This window comes from Podarcis liolepis, assembly GCF_965112155.1.
Source record: "Podarcis liolepis genome assembly, chromosome: 5".
Taxonomy (NCBI): Eukaryota; Metazoa; Chordata; class Lepidosauria; order Squamata; family Lacertidae; genus Podarcis; species Podarcis liolepis.
Genome location: NC_139556.1, coordinates 52,100,456 through 52,106,455, shown reverse-complemented (window position 1 = coordinate 52,106,455; position 6,000 = coordinate 52,100,456). Strand labels below are relative to the sequence as shown.

Here is a 6,000-nt window from a genome sequence, read left to right as displayed (position 1 = left end):
ATTATTTTATTTAATCTTCTATCCCCTAAATTAGAACTCTTTGCCAAGTAACACCTAGCTGCAAAGGGCTTGAGAGACATAGAAACTTAGAATGGGACCTCTTTACCTTAGTTCTTACTTATTATTAGAATTCCCCACCTTATTGTTATTTCTTTATTGTTGGGCGGGTGATTGGTGGCTGCGTCAAGGCCTGTTGGTGGTTGGCTGCATCCCCCCTCCCCCATTTCCTAAATTTGGGGTCCCAAATTGGGGTCGTCTTATACACGGGGGCATGTTACACACAGAAAAATACAGTACTTATATTTCTTTGCACACTGTTAATGCGTTTTTAAAAGATACTGTGAGCTGACATGAGTCCACCTAGTGGGGAAAAGTAGAATATAAAGTCAGATGCAAAATGTAATTCAGTGTGTGCATTATGTGGATATTTGCGTGTGCAAATCTCAGTCTCAGCTGTCTTGGCCTTGTCAAACCAGCTGTACCATCCAACCCTGCTGCCATGTTCCTTCCAGCAATCGATCACAACAGCATAGGGTGCTTTGTGGCTCCTATCCACAGGCATTGGAAACTTCTCCTAGTATAGTACCAAGAAGCAGAAGAAGCACAGCAGTGGAATCAGGTGGTGATGGCTCTAGGCATGGAAAGGGTGGCAAAATCTGTTGAGCATTAGTGCAGATCAGAGCTAAGGTTGTAATCCCCCCCCCCGCCAGTTAGACTGCTAAGATTTCTCCAGAGCATAAAATACCCACCTGCTCTTCAGTTGTCCCACTTCCCTCATGTTCTCCGGAAGATCATGCATGGTTAAAAATCAATAGGGAACTAGAGGGAACTAAGCACCATGCTGATGCTTCCTGATATTAGGCAAGGTTTCCTCACACAGTGAAGACCTTTTCAAAACTCACGGGATAGGGGTGGCCATATGTCCTACTTTACAGAGTCTTCTATTTGTCCAGTCGCTGTCCAACTTAATGATGAAGAACCCTAAAAAGGGAGAGTGGGAGAGACTCTGAAGTTTCCCCTTAATCAGTGAGCACCTGGACAGCAAACTGAGTAGGCAGGCACACAAGTCACCAAAGTTACAGTTTCCCCCATGATGGGGAGATGTATTTCTATTTCTATTGCTTTTATTGTACACTGACATAATTTTTTTAAGAGTTGGCAGTTTAGAAATAAACTTATAAGTAATAAATAGGTAAATACTTAAATTATAGTAAATGTGCATCTATACACATCTATTAGCATATGCACATTTTTTACAAATCTGTTTCCTCTTTTGTCCTGTTTTTAAGTGACGCATCAAGTGTCAAACAATAACTCGAGATGACTCAGAAGCTTTGACATTATAAAACCAATAACATAATTGAATGCCATTTCAAAAACAAAAACAAGCAAGACCTAATGTTATAATTGAATCTATGTATAGTTCTGAAGACTCATCATATGTTGGCTGAAACACCTGTGTGTATGTGTGTCCCTAAATTGGACCTCCCATAATTCTCCACTTTTCAGATACAATTTGCCAATATTTTTTAATGTTAGCACTTTACTGAAGATACTATAATCTGCAGTGTGGCATAAGACCCACCGGGTGGCAGTACAGACATGTATCTAGAGAGAATTTTCTGCATTAGCAAATTGTAAGAGCTTTGCAAAATTCTGACCGGGAAGATTGCTCAACTCTGAGAAGACCTAATAATAGGTAGAAAGTTCAAAAGTCTATAAACTGTTTACGGTCTGTTTTTTGTACACTGTCATTGGCATAGATCTGGTTGAAAAGCTTTTGAGCAAACTGATGTTTCTGAACCGGTGTCTCTGATTTTGGTACAGCTGCCTAAAAATGCCCCCCCCCCCCATTTCAAAGATTTTATGGGCACAAAGGGGTACAAAAATGTTGGGGAACTCCCCAAAACATTATTTCCTTTTTGTTGCTTAGGGTGGGGGTGGGGGTGCTTCAATCAATCAAGAATATTCAGATACCACTCCTCTCCCAACCTAGTTCTCCTCCACTATGACTACCCAAATGTAGGGCATTCAGGTAGTGATGGATCTCCAGAATAAGCTCTTCACAACCTGATTGGCCTTCACTGATATTGCACAACCACATCTACAGGCAATTGGAGAAGCCAACAGCAGAGAACCAGCATGTAAACAGTAGGCTTTTGGAGAGGGGAGGAGAGGGAGAGGGGTTCTCATCTTACCTAAATATTTGGGGGGGGGGGTTGGGGGGGGTAGCAAAAATGTTCTCACAGAACATTAGGCTCCACTCCATATTCTGCAGTTTGTGTAGCTCATCTCTATCCCTGCATATTTGTATGTTGTTTTCATTTATTTTTATGGACACTTTCCCCTTTTTGTACACATACGGTATTTCCCTGGTGGGTTACACTACAAAATTCAGAGAAATGCGAATCATGAATTTTTGGAAGCTCATAGAATTGTAGGGCTGGAAGGGATTCCCAAGTGTCATCTAGTCCACTCCCTGCAATGCAGGATAACTGTGTTCAAGTTTCCCCTTTTTTCAGGAGGTGCAAATTAGGGTATGTCCCCATTGAAAGAGGAATTGATCCAAACCTCTCCTCAGCTTTTGTGTAAGTGCCCATGCAGTATGAAAGTCTCATCTGTAGGGCAATGGGTATTGGAGGGGGATTTCCAGCTGGTGGCAGAGGACAGAGTGACTCCAGGAGACACAGGTGTAAAAACCCAAAACTGAAACGAAGACTTTATTACTAAATAATAAACACAACCTCTGGTGGGTGTTATTCCTGCAGGCAGGCTACAAAACTCAGCTTTTTTCCTTTTATAGTCACAGCCAGCTGCAGCCAATTAATCCCAGAAACTTCTTAAAGGTATACACACATGTTTCTGTGCCGAATGTCCCCTAACAATGGGTCCAGAGGCTTTGGCAACTGACATCTTAAGGGCAATAGAATAAAACCAATGCATATTGAGTTTTTATAGTAAGTTTCTCTCCTCTTTTAGATAAGAGCATAAGGTGATCCTGCTGGATGGGCCAATGGCCCATGGAGTCCAGCATCCTGTGCTCAGAGTGGCTACTCACAGAATCATAGTGGCAGGGGGGGGGGGGCTAGTCAAGTTTTTTGCCCCAGGTGATGCCTCTAGAGGGGTGCCATTGAGACTCCCAGCCCCGCCTCTGTGTGTGTGTACACAAATGCATGTGGGGGAGGGCTGCCAAACCGGGTCTTTGACCCGGGTGAAATAAAGCCCAATTTCAACCCTGGTGACCCAGGTGCTCATAGGAAGTCTGCAAGATGGATGTAAGTGCAACAGTGCTCTACCCGCCCACCCCCACGATTCCCAGCATCTACTATTCAGATGATTTGGTGCACTGTGGGCAAGGAGATCCTGCTGCTTAGCTATAGTTTCCCTGTGCCCATGTTGTTGCTCTGTGTGTACACAACACGTGATCAACGACTTTGAAGATACAAATCAGAACTTGATTACAGGCAGGCAGCTGGTTGTCAAATATGCCTCTCCCTCGCCATGGGCAAGTACTCCCTCTGTTTTTGTATAGTTGCCTTCTGTGCCTTGTAGTGCTGCTTCCTGAGTTACAGTGCAGTCCACGTACATGTCTACTTGGAGAAATAAGCCGAGCTTTCTCTTACTGAGATGCTTATAGAGTTGTAATATTTGCTCTACAGTGGGATGAGTGGTATGCAGGGTCTTGAAACCTTCATTTGCAGCCAGGGCAAATGGGGGAAATGGAAACGTTACTTTTTAAGACAATTCTCCCCTTCACAAATATTTAAAGAAGGGGTAAGACGGAGGAGAGGGAGAGAGATTAGGGTAAAAGTGGAAGGAGGTGGGTGGGATAGATCTTGTTGATTACACTGAGGGCCCTCCCCCCCCCCAACTGATTGAAAACTAGCTTTGTGACTTCCAGCTGTTTTGGACTACAATTTCCATCAACCCCAGCTAACATGGCCACTGACTGATAAGAGAGAATAGGAACTGTAGCAGATTGAGAAAAGCTGGACAAAACATCTGGACAGTAGGAGGTTGGGGGAGGCTGTTTTGGAGGGAAATGATTGCTGGAGAAATCTATGGAAAACATTGGGCTCTGATGAACAAATTCAATTCATATTTTGAGGAGTGAGTGCATTATAATTAATAAGGAAAACAACCTGTGCACCTGTGTGCTTTGAATGTAATAATTATGATTAACAGTGTAGTTATTTATGTGGGTGGCGTCTTGTGGAAGCTGGTCTGGACCTGTTGAGTGTATTCTTTAAAATATATTAATACGGATAATCAGTGAGATTTGATGGAAGTGTGGAACCTTGTGCTCACATGAGAGAGAGAGAGAGAGAGATCAGAGACAAACCTAATAACTAAAGGCAAGACTAAAAATGGCAGACTGCTTGGGAATGGCGGGTACTGGCACAACCTTTGTTTCATGGGATTGCTCTCTGTGCAGGCCTTATGCATAGATAACAGTGACAGGTATATGTTTGTTTTTGGAGCATTGGTCATTAGGCAGGGTACAAATGTGTTTGTAGCACTAGCCTCTGCACTTTTACTCAGAAGGACTTATGCTCAGTAGGACTTATTCCTAGATATCTGTGTTTGGGTTGCAGTCTTAATTATTAATTAAAACAGTTGCCCATTGTTGTGGCAAGTGTGAATATAATTGTGTTCCAGAATGTTAAGTTTTCTTTGGAATTTAGGAGTACTTGAGTTTATTTGATGCTAATAAGCAATCAGATTTCTCTTCTCACAGACAGGAACATAGCAACTGCCTTATATTGAGTCGGACCATTGATCCACCTCACTCAATATTGTCTACACTGACTGGCAGCAGCTCTGCAGGATATCAACATACATAACTCAGCAACAAACTTTTGACAAGCTGCCTGCTTGGTTCCATACACTCACCACCAGTGCCCCCCTACACTATAAAAAGCATTATTCAGAATAGTGGTTTGCACAACCCACTAAGGAAGATAAGAAATTAAAATTCAAAACAGTAACAATTAATTGCACATTCCTTCAAAATCCTATTAAAACTATTTAGTTTAATTAACTCAACAAAACTGATGAACTTCAGTGATTCCAGCTTTTCAAAGTCTGATAGTCATGTAGACCTCTTGCCACCCCGTTGCCTCTTAGAGCTCACCTAGGTAATTCCCCCCAGTGAGGAAGTTATAGTTTATCTAAAATGGAAGAAGTAACATAATGGTCTTTATGGCCTTGTTGTAGGAGGAGAGAGTAGGGTCTGTGAACTTAAGGCAAGACTCACTGTGGCTCATCTTTGTGCATTTGGATCTAACCATTGTTTTACCAGTACTGTGTATAGACATAAAGAGGGCTTATACAGTGGTACCTCGGGTTACATACGCTTCAGGTTACATACTCCGCTAACCCAGAAATAGTACCTCAGGTTAAGAACTTTGCTTCAGAATGAGAACAGAAATCGTGCTCTGGCGGTGAGGCAGCAGCAGGAGGCCCCATTAGCTAAAGTGGTGCTTCAGGTTAAGAACAGTTTCAGGTTAAGAACAGACCTCCAGAACGAATCACCGTATTTTTCGCTCTATAACACGCACCCGACTATAACACGCACGTAGTTTTTAGAGGAGGAAAATCCGTAGGCATGCCACCCGTAGGCATTCCCTCCATAACACGCACAGACATTTCCCCTTACTTTCTAGGAGGAAAAAAGTGAGTGTTATGGTGCAAAAAATACGGTAAGTTCTTAACCCGAGGTACCACTGTACAAGGCAGCTGCTGTATACATTTCAGTGGATAGGGCAGCTCTGTGCATATAAAGCTCTTCAAATGAATGCAGTCTGCTGGGGACTCTGTGTACATTTTGGAATACCTTTGGGGTACCAGATTTGTGATACTGTATTAAGGCATTACTTGTATTATTTAGGATTATCTTAATGCACCCCAGCAAATCTTGACTCTACAGGCTTCCTAACCTCTGATGTGGGCAAGTTTTCTTTGTACTGCACAGGAATCACAATGAATGAAATGTCTTTG

At 42.6% G+C, this 6,000-nt stretch overlaps 1 protein-coding gene across 1 annotated transcript in view; it reads left to right on the top strand.

The window, feature by feature from the left end:
* Positions 1–847: 847 nt before the first annotated feature.
* The window catches only part of LOC310707663 (pancreatic lipase-related protein 2-like), a 28,698-nt gene continuing 23,545 nt past the window's right edge, over positions 848–6,000 (top strand). The window contains exon 1 of the mRNA XM_083504982.1: positions 848–1,103. The gene's annotated coding sequence lies outside the window, so the exon portion shown is untranslated. The remainder of the gene's footprint in view (positions 1,104–6,000) is intronic.